The 13,587-nt window shown below is 35.8% G+C and overlaps 1 protein-coding gene and 1 long non-coding RNA gene across 4 annotated transcripts in view; one reads left to right on the top strand and one right to left on the bottom strand.

The window, feature by feature from the left end:
• Mipol1 (mirror-image polydactyly 1) overlaps nt 1-13,587 on the bottom strand; it is a 250,668-nt gene that overhangs the window by 42,477 nt on the left and 194,604 nt on the right. The window lies entirely within an intron of this gene.
• On the top strand, nt 4,461-13,012 carry LOC125363665. Its single transcript, XR_007213267.1, has 3 exons — nt 4,461-4,661; nt 7,839-7,840; nt 12,977-13,012. It is a non-coding gene; the product is annotated as an uncharacterized LOC125363665 (long non-coding RNA).

Here is a 13,587-nt window from a genome sequence, read left to right as displayed (position 1 = left end):
TTAATCTTAATCTACCACCAAGAAAGGGGTTAAATAAATATTTGTGTGACGAATGAGTTAATTACAGATTCCTTATGCCTGTGTGGTTCTTAGATTTTGTTTTAATGTTCACAGGACATAAACAAATTGAATCTTTTCAATCAAATTTAAGCTATGGATATTTAGTAACAAATGTGGATTATAGGTTGGTTGCTTTGTGAAAACTAAGAGTAATAAACTAAGCTTTAAGAAGGAAATGAAATCAAGAAAAGTAAGCATAAAAATTTTCAATAAAGCTAGGCGTCAATGACTCACAGCTGTAATCCTAGCTACTCAGGTGTCTGAGTTCTGAGGATTTTAGTTCACAGTCCGTTGGGGCAGGAAATTCGACAAGATGCTCATCTCCAGTTAACCACGAAAAGCCGGAGTGGAGTTGTGGCTCAAGTGACACCTACATTGCAAAAGCTAGGGGTCAGCACCCAGGCTCTGAGTGCAAGCACTCTTTCTGGTACATACACACAAAATTCAATGAAGCCAGGCAGCAGAGGCTCAATCATGGCTAATTGGAAGGCTGAGATAGTTAAAATCAGGGTTTAAAGTCAGCCCAAGCAGAAGAAAATTCTGAGAGACCACTTCTCAGTGAAGAGCTGGACGCAATGGCATTTCTGTTATCCTAGCTGCAGGGAAGTCTAACATAGGGGAGACTATATCAATTGGAGCAGGAAATAGGACTCTATCTGAAACCAAACCAATCCAAACCACCACCACCAATAAAAACCCAGCAAAAATGAAGGACTGGAACTCAATGTTAGGAGTGCCAGCTAAGGAAGTGAGAGGACCTTGGTACAAATCCCAGTAATCATCCTCCACCACCCCCCAAAAAAAATTCAATGAGTTACTCCATCCTAGAATAAGATTTTAAATGCAATGTTTTACTAGAGTGTCAATGTAGAATTCAGTAATTTTCCTAGAGTACTGATAACAAGTGCTACTGGAGGACCCCCTTGTGGCTGAGTGAACACTTGCTTGTAGTGAAATAATTTTTTTTGAGCAGCTGGAGGAGGTGTGCGTGCGGAGCCTCTGAGCCACTGGCTAAAGTGGGCATTCTTGAGGCCATCTGCACCTTCTGACCGGGAAAAGATGGTCAACGTCTGGAAAGGAGTGCTTATAGAATGCGATCCTGCCATGAAGCAGTTCCTCTTGTACTTGGATGAGTCCAACGCACTGCGGAAGAAGTTCATCATCCAAGACATCGATGACACTCACGTCTTCAAAATAGCAGAGTTGGTTAATGTCCTCCAGGAGCGAGTAGGTGAATTGATGGACCAAATGCCTTTTCTCTTATCAAGAAGTGAAAATACTAAACATTGACCACTTAGGAATTACAAGCAGCAAATGTGAAAGACCGTCCCCATTTCGAATCATGTGATCAGTTAAACCTAGCAGATTGTTTAGGAGCATGTTGTGGGAAAGACTGTGGGATCATTTGTTCAAACAAAAGCCCCTGAACTGATTGTGTTGCACATTAGAGTTTATAAGAAAAAAAAAACTTTTAACAGTGGGCTATTCTTTTAGTAAAATAAAAATGCTTTTCTTACCTTTTTAATACTAATTTTTGCATTAATAATATGATGGAATATGCCATTAGATTTCCAGGGTGACTTAGATAATTACTTGTTCCTGTTCATAATTGTGAATTGTGTAGTATGAATGCTGTTGATATTTTTGTTTCAGTTATAAACTTCATAGATTTACTGTTTAAATAAAAATGCCAGGGTAGAAACTTTGGTAACGTTATATCCCCCCCCCCAAAATAAAAGAAATAATTTTTTTAAGGAACCATTCATTCCATTGATACTTATTGAGCAACCACACAAACACACACACACACACACACACACACACACACTCACACACAGTATGTAATGAGTTCAAGCAAAGTGTGTGGGGGTAACATTACAAAGCAGATAAAAATGTACACTTACAGTTTTTTGGGGTACAGGGATTGAACCCAGGGGTTAGCCTTGTACATGCTAAGAATGGGTTCTATCAGGCCCAGTTCCTATCTTGTAGATGTTTTACTTACCATTTTATCTTTATTATCAGGCAGAATGCACAGTAAGAATTTGTGAACTGTTTACTATTTCTTAAGGCCTGTATTAAATCTGATGCCTTCCATATTTCCTTTTGTGTTAATAGCCTTTTCATTCTAGATGAGATATCTTGTGGCCAGTCCTATAGATAAGAGGGGTGTGACAAGACTGTCCTGAGGGTAACCTGCACTTGTCTCCTATTTTCCTTTACCTCTTCGATTTTACAATGATTTCAATATAATTACTAAGATTTTAGCGAGTAGAATTTAAAACAGACTTCTTTGTGGTGGACAGAAAGTGAGTTATTGCAAATATTGTTTTACCATGGTTTTTCTTTTTACCATTTTGATTATGCTAATCATAAAGAAATATATTCATTTCCTCAGGATGGTCTTTAAGTTTAGCAAATGATAAAGGTGTCCTATTTTCCTTATTTAAAGAGATCAACTTATTTACTTCAATGTTCAGTAGTTTCCCTATGTAGAACAAGTAAGAATTGGACTTGATGAAATGAACTTAAGCTTCTATCAGACTGCTTTATCTACATGCTTTAGGGATTATAAAGATAAAAGTACAGTTATTGTTTCTTTCAGAGCTAAAACACTCAGTAAAGCATTTATAGAGGTGTCTTCAAAGGTATCTCAGCCAATAGATAACACAAAAAATGCCACATAATACATTTATAAGCATCAGAATTCTTTTTAAAAATGTAGCTAATAATCAGGAAGAATGCCATTTACTTTTGTTTGGGTCTCCAGGGAATATTGTTTACTTTGTTTTAAAATTTATGTTAGTCATTTGGTTATATGCCTTTTTTAATTAGCTTGAAGGAAGCAATCACTGGGGAGAAAGCGGAAATCAATTCTGATCCAATATTGATAGCTACTGTGCTGTAAACTATATGTCCTTTCTAATTAAATGTAAACATGTGCAGTTCTAAAGTCCAACAGCAATGACAACAGTCACTAGGCAAGATTGCTTAAGTACTGCTCAACTGATTTGCGTAGCTTTCCTTTCAAAGTTGTGCTTGTGCAATCATTGGTGGGGTGAATGCTGGTTGTAACTGACTTTTTTTTAGGCCATCTTCAGAGAAAAGATTTGACAAGAATGTAGAGTGCTCTGTAATACTTAAAGTTACTTATTAACTCTGTCCTTCTGATAGCTAATCAATGGCACTGCACAGAGTGAAATTTGGTGCACTAAACTGCCCCCTTGCCCAAAGCCAAGTCTTGGTAAATATTTAATGGCTGTAAAGGTGTTTTGCTAGTTATCAAACTGATAGGTTAAAGGACTCTTAAAAGCAACTTTATCTTTCCTTCCCTTCCATAAATAATTTGCTTAGCAATATAAAGTGTAGGTATAAAAGCATTTGGAGTATTTCATTTTATTGAGTTTTCTGTTCAGAAAAAGACCAACTTAGAATTAACATAATGTTCATTGCAGTCACATACTGTGTCACTTAAACATAAGAGGAAAAAAGCCACCACAAGCCTTTTTCTCCTTGGTAAAGTGCCAATTTAAAGTATAAAACAACCCAACCCCTTTCACTTTACTAAACACTACACTAGATGTGTTCAAAACCTGTTGTACAGCTGCTCTCTCATAAGGAAATGTTATAAAGTTTCTGTTGCTATAGAGTTACAACATACTCTGTAAAATCAGGAGATACTTGAAGTTCTGCTCTTTATTTAACACATATTATTAAGTTTTACACATTTATCTTTTTAAGGATGAGTATTTTAAAGAAAACACCAAAAAAAACCACACACACACAAAAAAAAAAAGAAAAGAAAAGAAAAGAAAAAGAAAAGAACTCTTGGGCACTGGTGGCTCACTCCAGTAATCCAAGATATCCAGAAGGTTGACATCTGAGAATCACAGTTTGAAGCTTGCCAGGGCAGGAAAGTCCCTGTGACTCTTATCTACAATTAAGCACAAAAAATTAGGAAGTAGAGACATAGCTCCAGTGGCAGAGCACTAGCCTTGAACAAAAAAGCTCAGGGACAGTGATCAGGGCCTGAGTTCAAGCCCCAGGACCAGTGCCAAACAAATAAGCAAGCAAGTAAAACAAACCCCCCAGATCATAAAGCTATCTGGGTTGATTATCTTTTACATTTATGGCCCAGTGGCAAGACAGAAAAAATATGTTTTTAAATGAAGTCCCTACAGACTTAAATTTATTAGAATATTTCTTCAGTTATTTTCCTTTCCTTTTGCTTTTTGAGAATACTAGGATTTGAACTCAGGGCTTCAAGCTTAAGCCATACCTCCAAAGCTGATTTTTTTTTTACTTGTATTTATTTTGTACTTATAAATCTTAAGGGAAGTGAACACATTTGTTTTTTACACTGTCCCAAGAAACACCTTAACATATATTTCAGCGTAAAAATGTAATATAGTAAATACTGATTGACAATAAATTTTAATGGTCCAACTATAAAAAAGCCATAATTATTTCCCTAAATATTAAATAAAAGCTAGTGACTCCAAACACTGTACTCAATGACTCTTCAATAAGCTTACTCTATAAGAAGGATTGAAAGTGGAAATAAAGTATTTGTAGAAGGTAAGTTTCAGAATAGAAAAAATGTAACCCAATATGCCAGATTTGAGGTATGAACACTGAATTTGGTGATATTGGGCTGGTCTATTTATTTTACTTCATGGAAGACTGAAAGAAATGCTTGTACTTTTTTATGGTCTGACACAGCTGGTGTATAGAAGAAAAACCACTTTTTACTGTCAGAAACTAAAGAAGTTATTTTTTAAGATTTTTAACTGATGGACTAAATGCTATATATTTTCTCCTAAAATTCAGCCAATGGATTGTTTAATAATATTGTATATTTTTGAAAGGACAAGACATTATGCTCCAGATTTAAGAAGAGTCTGTACATTGATGATCTATAATATATCAAAGTTTAAAGAGATAGCATAGAACAGACATGATTTAAAACTGGTATTTCTGGCTTGTGCCTCTTAACAACATGTCTACAATGATCTTGATCTCTGAAATGTTATATATTTTCCTACTTCTCAAGTTTTGTCCCAGGGCACAGGTGAAACCAGAACTAAAGGCAGGCCAGCAGGCACGTTTAGTCCTCTCATCTAAAATGGACATAAAAACCTCATAAGAATAAGTTGAATCTTTCTAGATTTAGTTTGGCCTTCTACTGCGGGCTCACAGTCCACAATGCAATCTTCTGGGTTTAATACACTTACAAGGAAAGAAACAGTAAGAACAGAAAGAATCACGTGAGACTATTTAGGATCAGGGCTTTTAAGAGATGTAAATCACTTCTGGTCCCATCTTACTGATTAGACCAGTCTTCAAAAATGACAGAAAGAGAAAGCAGGTTTGGTGAATATCCTGCAGATTCTGTTCCAATTATTTATTTTCAAATTTTGTGTTTTAAAGAGAAACAAAATAAAATGATATACTCTCCATCAGAAAAAAAAAGAGTAAGTTGTAGACATAATGGTAGTTTACTCATCTTGCACAGGTAAACAATTACTTATAGAAATAGAAAAAAATGTAAATGGAGTAAACAGCTAATGAAATAGATGATCATAAACAGAAAATTTAAAAAGTAGTTTGCGATTCACAATTATATGTGCGTGCAAAGACAAACAGTACCAATGATACTCCATCAGCAAGTTAATTTCTAATCCTAGATAATATGCCGTGTGATAGTACACATGATTGAATTCTATATTCTCAGAAATTATCTGGTTTGGAGAACAAACATATGATAGGATTACCTGACCCAGACTGAGAGAGGGATCATCAGGACATCTTGGAAGAAATGATCACTGCCTTAGCTGAGACTTGAAAAAGAGTTTATGAGATAAGGAAAAATAAAGGATGTTTAAACTAGAGATTATGTTCAAACTATAGTCCGTTCAAATTATACATCAGCATGATGGTAGGAAAAGACCATGGTTGAAAATACTTAACTTTTATGAACTTGAAAATATAGTTAGTTCTAAGCAGGAACTTTTGGATCTTTAGAATGTGGTTGAGGGAAAAATTTGTTAACGTGGAAAAAATAAAGTACTTATTTCTCTAAGTAGTATATCTTGATACCCAGAAAAGTGTTATTATATGATTTCTTAGAAATCAATGTGGGGAAACCTTTGAGCCTGGTGGAGAACGTGATCGTTGTCATTCACTCATCTAATATTTGCAGAGTATCAACTTTGACATTATTCAAGGTAATAGGGATAGAAAAAGGTACTAACTCATGGAACTCTCAGAATAAAGTTTATCTAGCTTCAGGAAGGAAACAGTTGGCAGATATAATCCATTTCTGGATACATCTGTTATGAGGCTCTGACAGCTCATCAATTTCCTATATGCATTCATGGCTTCAAGATTCTAATTCTTAGATTTAAAAAAAACTAATGATTTATTTCAAGTTTTATATTTTTCCTATGTGTCTTCTTTTTATATTGTGTTTCTCTAAAGTAAATTTCCTGTCAACAAAGTACATCTTGGTATGATATGTTCTTTTATAATTTTAAAGGTATCTACAAGTATTATACAAATTAAATTACAATTTTAAGAATGAGTAATAGTAATTCCTTGAAAACTCTCTGTAAAATAAGTTTTGTGCATAAGTGCTTATTTTCCAAGATAATATATTCTTATGAGAAAAAAGCCTAAATTTGTTTATTTTAAGGAAAAGAACTAAATCATAACAGTAGCTTATGATTCATAATAATTTAGATGACTATCTTTATGGATGTTTTGGTAATTTCTGCTTGTAGAAGATTATGCTTGGGAGTGACAAATACGATGACCATACAAACTTTCTGCATGGTCTGACTTTCAAATCATGATCCTCAGGTCTTAGGATCCTTAGGATCCCTAGGATTATAGGCATGAAGCCACCAGTGCCCAGCTTAATTAATTTATTTTAATATAGAAATGATGTTTGAATAAAGCAATCCAATTGTGTAAACCAACTAGTTTGAGCAATTAAAGGAGCTCACAGTGAAATATATGTTCAACAAAATGTTATTTTCATAAAGTAAGCTTAAATTTCTAAAGCCCAGGATTAAAAAAATCCATTTCTAAAAATGTGATATATATAACACATGGAATTTTACTCATCCATTAGAAGGACTATTATACCATTTGTAAAGTAGTGTAAAGACCTGGAAAAAAATCATATTAAGTGAAGTAAGTTAGGCCCAGAGAGATGAAGTATGCATGTTTTACCTTATATATGGGAGTTAGATTTAGCTTATGAACTTATAAGTAAATATGTTAGGTAGTATGTAAGTATTAACTGAAATATGGTAGATGCAAGGGAGAACTCAAACAGTGTAATTCTTTAGAAAGGCCTCTCAGTAGACAAGTGGATCAGGAAATGTGGTACATATACACAGTGGAATCCTATGCCTCTATCAAAAAGAATGGCATTGCCCTATTCATAAGGAAATGGAAAAAAAAATACTAAGTGAGGTTTCCCTCATATGGAATAATTAGTACATGTTTAGGCTAGTCATAGTTAGTTAAAAAAAAGAATGAAAAATCCATATCTATAATACCAAGCATAATAAAGAACATCCCTGCACTAAGAAAGTCAGTGTGTAGTTAAGGAGACAGATAATTAGAATACAACTCTGCAGGAGACAAGCACATCTCCCTTGGCCAGCAAAGGGGAGAACAGCAATAGGTTATTTGGAAGAGAACAGTTTCTGAAATGAATGCATGAAACTGAAGCATGCTACTGGAAAACAAAAACAATACATGTGTAGTGGTGGTATGACCTTAAGCACATAACAGGAAAATATAAGGTAACTACAGAGAAATTATTAAGGAGACTACTTCAGTAGTTCAAGTAAGATGGTAAAGAATTCAACAAGGTATTGTTAATGGCAATGGAAAAAGAGAAGGTCAGAAAATACTGAAGAAAGAAATTTGATGGAATTTGTTGACTCATAGGCATTCAGAAGGAAGAGTAGCTTTATAAGGAAATTGCTGCTTTTAATATTAGACATTTAAATTGGGCTGTCCAGGAAATATTAAGCAGAAAGGCCCAACAGATAATTTTGATAGTAAAACAGAAACTAAACAAGAGGCAGGGCAGGGTAGTAAACATACCTGCAGGTCTGTCTTTTGGAGTGATCAAAAGGTAGGTGAGGGTTAAGCATAGGAGTGAAGGCAATAAATGATGATCTATAGAATAATTATTACAAAAAATCGCTAAAAGATAATTACAATAAAATCAGATTAATTCTAAATAAAATAAAGAATAAAAATATTGTGTGCTCAGAACTAAGAAAAGACTTATTCCATGGTAAACATTATGTTATTTGGCAGACGGAGATCTGAGGCCCTTTCCCAACCAATGGCTGGGCAGTTATTCCAAGGCCCACAGGAAAGCACAAGGCTCAAATTCAGATATCTGGAATAAAGCAATATCCTATCTCGACAATAACCAACACACACACAAAAAAGGCTGAAGATATGGCTCAAGTAGTAGAGTATTTGTATAGCAATTGCAAAGCTCTGAGTTCAATCAGTACACCAAAAACAATTTTTTTTAAATCAAGGATTAGCCTTCAATGAGATACATTCAAATATTGAATTTTGAGGACAAAAAGGAAAGAAAGTGAATAACTAAGAAGTAACTGACTAAATATCCCAGACAAGTTCTGCATCTAAAAGGAAACATTTCCCATGCAAGAAACACTGACTTGTATTAGGATACCTTAAGATTCCAACTCCATTTCTGCCATTAATAAACCATCTGCTTCTGTTCCTGTTCTCCTTCTCTAGATCTGATTCTAAACTCATAGGTAAAAATAAATATAACTGGTTTTATTTAAAGTGCCTCTGGGGGCATGTAGATACATTATATCTAATCTGTTCAATGATCTTTAAGGGTAGTTACAATTGCTATTAAAAATGTGGGAAAAGGAGCTAAGGAAACTAATTTATTCAGTCAAGAAAGAAAATGTCTGAACCAGAATGCCAACCATTACATACCTTCTTCCAAAGGCAATATTTTTGTTTTTCAAAACATCACTTTGTTAAGACTCTTCAGCTTTAAAAAGTTGTTTTTTTTTTTTTTTTGCCAGTCATGGGTCTTGGACTCAGGGCCTGAAAACTGTCCCTGGCTCCTTTTTGCTCAAGGCTAGCACTCTGCCATTTGAGCCACAGCACCACTTCTGGCCGTTTTCTATATATGTGGTGCTGGGGAATCGAACTCAGGACTTCATGTATGCGAGGCAAGCACTCTTGCCACTAGGCCATATTCCCAGCCCTGAAAAGTTATTTTTTTAATGTTCCTTAAGTGTTTTTTTTTTATCAGAAATTATGTTGTTATAATAAAAATGATTTGGTTTTTTTTAGCCCCCACTAATAGTTAATAATTCACAGCAGGTGCTGGTACTCACACTTATTGTCCTAGCTACCTAGGAAGCTCCAATTAACTATAAACAGCAAACAGCTGGAAGTGGTGCTGTGTCTCAAGTAGCAGAGCTCCAGTGTTGAGCAAAAAAGCTCAGTGACAGTGCCCAGGCCCCGAGTTCAAGCAGCAGGACTAGCAAAAAAATATTACATGTTCATCAAACAACCATTCTGGTGTTCTGGCCTTGTGTGAGGTCACTGGCTACCGAAATACTCCACATAATTGGCTACCAACAAATCTGAGGAATGAGATGTTTCTACTGAGATGAAGGTTCCAGATAAAATGCCAATACTCAGCAGAGAAAGAGAAGCTGTCTCCAAGGTCAAGGATATCTATAGTAAACTAGCAATTTAGACAGCTATTGATCAGAAAGTTGACACAGGAGCTGAGGCCTGATGCTCACACCTGTAATCCTCGCTTTTCAGGAGGCTGAGATCCCCATCTGAAGCTAGCCAGGCTATACAAACCTGAGATTCTTATCTCCCATTAACCAGCAAAGGCCAAAGTGGAGCTGTGGCTCAAGTGGTAGAACACCAGCCTTAGGTGAACTCAGGAACAGTGCCCAGGCAGAGTCTGAGTTCCAAGCCCCAGTACCTACTCCCCACCCCACACAAATAAACATGTAAGAATCATATCCTTGTCTTTATCGTCTCTTCAGCATTACAGAAAACTTGCCAGGTGAGCAGTTGAGCACACAATCATTGTACTAGTGCAAGGTTTTGGAGAACGAGGAGCAGTTGTTCACTCACTGGTACCAGTCAGACTACAGTGGCAACAGTTCCAAATTAAAGACACAATTCAGTTTACATCTGTTACAAAAATGTCCTCCAAGAACCTTCGGAGCCATAATGATAGCCATGAAAATAAAAAGGGGTCTCAGCAAGGTGAAATTTACTTCTGTTCAGGAGGGTGCAGCCATCAGCTAGAAATCTGGCCAGCAAGCACACCAGCTTTAACAATTTAGTGACCAATGTTTTATCAAGTGTAATGAACCCTAGAATAAATTCTAAATTCTATTATGTACCACGTTGAAAATTAGTTATGGGATCTTAAGAAAATCATTGTGTATTTTTTTCACCCATTAAACCATTTATAGGAAGATAACTGATGCTATGAAAGGAAAAAAAATCTTGTCACTTTGATATGGAATAGACAAGGGGTATATATAACAATGTAATTGTTTATCACAAGTCTAAGGAAGCTTTTCTTAAAGAAAACATAGTTTTAATACTTCTTGCATGATTTAATAGTAAAGATCATCAGATGAGAACTAAAGGAAATTTCTTTCATTGGTAAATAAAATACATATGCTAACATTTGCTTTCCAATCCATTGCTGCTGATGCTTAACACCACTGCCTGGTATTTGAAAGGCAATTCCTTAGAAGGCCATTTAACTAAAAATACCTAAGGACCAAAGCTTAAGGAAGAGAGAATGAACATCCTGATACTTGACATTAATCACACTAACTCAGAGTTCCTAACAGACGGTTCTGGCATTATTCCTAACTGGAAGACACTGAAAATAAAGCACAAGGCTTTAAAGTTAATGGGAGTTATGCAATTGAAACACTTTGTCAACTTGATAATATGCCCCTCAGTTATTATTCATGGATAGTGCCATTTGTCTGTTTAATCAAGGGTTAAAACATATGCAGTAATTCCCTATTTTCACAATATTCTTTTTGACAATAAAGATAACAACTATGAGAACAGTTTTTAGCTGGCTAAACCTGATGTACTGGTTTTGTTAATAAAAAAATTCATGACAATTAATGAAATGGATCTATTAAAGACAGTCTCCCAAAGTTGTATAGCTGCCACACCTACAAATGAACTCCTCATGACCTATATTATTCAGAAAGAACTGTAGTAACTTGCAGTAAAATTTGTTACATACAAAAGACTCAAATCAAAGCATTACTCAGAAGCCGGCAAGACACTTCAAGTAAAGAATGCTTGATATGGCCACCTTTAGTCCAGGTTTCTTTTACTCCTTATGCTTATGAGACTATGTCTGTAATTCATGCTTTTCTATTGCATTAGATTTTAGTAAATGTGAATCTACATTTAAACATTCTTTTCAAGCTGTGTTTCAGATTTCATATTTTGTCTTTCTAACTGCACTGAAAAGAGAAACTATTTAGTAGCCATATCTCCTTTTCATCTCAAGTCCTTAATGGTCAAGTGTTAGGTAAAGAGAATTAAAAAAACGACCCCTATGCTTCCTAATGGCTTGTTTGAAATGCTTTGACAAACAGAAATTAAGGGAACATTTGTTTTACAATTTCTTCTTTTTAAATCCTTTGTTTTATCTAGGTCATGCTTTGATTAAAATGGATGTCAATAATTCTTTTTCTATTCTCATTAAGTAATTTGTTATGGTTATCACAAATAACAATTCATTTCAATGCAAAAGAATCAGCATTCAGAAAGCTAAGCTAATAATGACAGACTTTTTTCTCTCCTGTCCCCACCCACAAGTTGTATAGTTCATTTTCAACATAGTATCCACTGAGTATCACTGCTGCATATGTTCACCTTTTGTCCCACCATTTTTGTGTTCCCCTTCACGCTCCAGAGACAGATAAATTTCTGTGTTCCCCCTTACTCTCCCAAAGACAGGTAAAGACAAAAGGAAAAGAAAACAAAAACAGCAATAGGGGAAAAAATCCTCTTGTTTCTATTTCCTGGAGTTAATTTTGATAAGTATTGTTTTTTATTTGTTTGTTTGTTTGTTTGTTGCCAGTCCTGGGACTTGAACTGGGCCTGGGTACGATTTATGAGTTTCTTTTGCACTTGAGTCACAGCACCACTTCTGGGTTTTTTGAGTAGTTTATTGGAGATAAGAGTCTCATGGACTTTCCTGCCCAGGACGGCTTCAAACCATGATCCTCAGATCTCAGCCTCCTGAGTAGCTACAGGACTGAGCCACCATTGCCAACTTGGTAAATATTATTTTATATGATCAGATACACATAGGTACTGTTCCTTTGTGTTCCTCTCCTAAGAATATCCTTCTTTGGTCTCACTGTATGCAAATGCCCAGAGGCTTGTATAATTTATCATGTAATTGTGTATTTTTTTTAACTATCCAGTGTGTTTACTTGTAGATTTTTTTTTTTTTTTTTTTTTGCCAGTTGTGGACCTTGGACTCAGGGCCTGAGCACTGTCCCTGGCTTCTGTTTGCTCAAGGCTAGCTCTCTGCCACTTGAGCCACAGCACCACCTCTGGCCATTTTCTGTATATGTGGTGCTGGGGACTTGAACCCAGGGCTTCATGTATGGGAGGCAAGCACTCTTGCCACTAGGCCATATTCCCAGCCCCACTTGTAGATTTATAGGCACATTCTAGCTATCACAAATGAGGGAAATCATTGAAAAACTGGGAGTGCACAAAGAAAGGAATATCACCTTTACAATTACAATTCAAAAAATGCATTAAAATAATGAAGTAAAATGAGCTACAAAAAAAGAATGAGGGCTGGGAATGTGGCTTAGCAGTAGAGTGCTTTCCTAAGAGGCATGAAGCCCTGGGTTCAAGTCCTCAGCACCACATACACAGAAAAGGCCAGAAGTGGCGCTGTGGCTCAAGTGGTAGAGCTCTAGCCTTGAGCAAAAAGAAGCCAGGGACAGTGATCAGGCCTGGAGTTCAAGCCACAGGACTGGCAAAAAACAAAACAAAACAAAACAAAAAACAAAAAAGAATGCTAGACTTAAAATAGCAGATGAATGTGTTGCCTTACAATGATTGAGTTATAAGCTTTTGATTTGTAAACTTCTCTAACTAAAGATGGCTTACCAAATTTAAACTTTTTATTTAATTAAATATTTCTTTATTGCTATTATAAAGGTGATATACAGAAGGGTTACAGTTACATAAGTCAGGTAATGAGTTTGGGACGTCACCCCTTCTTTTGCTCTCTCCCAGTTTTGACTTCTAGAGCTTCTCTACTTGCAAGTTTTATAGTTTTCTCTTTTTGCGAGCCCTGGGGCTTGGACTCAGGGCCTGAGCTCTGTTCCTGGCTTCTTTTTGCTCAAGGCTAGCACTCTACCACTTCAGCCACAGAGCCACTTCTGGCCTTTTCTGTTT

The sequence above is a fragment of the Perognathus longimembris genome, chromosome 14 (genome assembly GCF_023159225.1).
Source record: "Perognathus longimembris pacificus isolate PPM17 chromosome 14, ASM2315922v1, whole genome shotgun sequence".
Taxonomy (NCBI): domain Eukaryota; kingdom Metazoa; phylum Chordata; class Mammalia; order Rodentia; family Heteromyidae; genus Perognathus; species Perognathus longimembris.
Note: the sequence above shows the minus strand (reverse complement) of the source record. Positions and strands in the feature narration are given on the sequence as shown.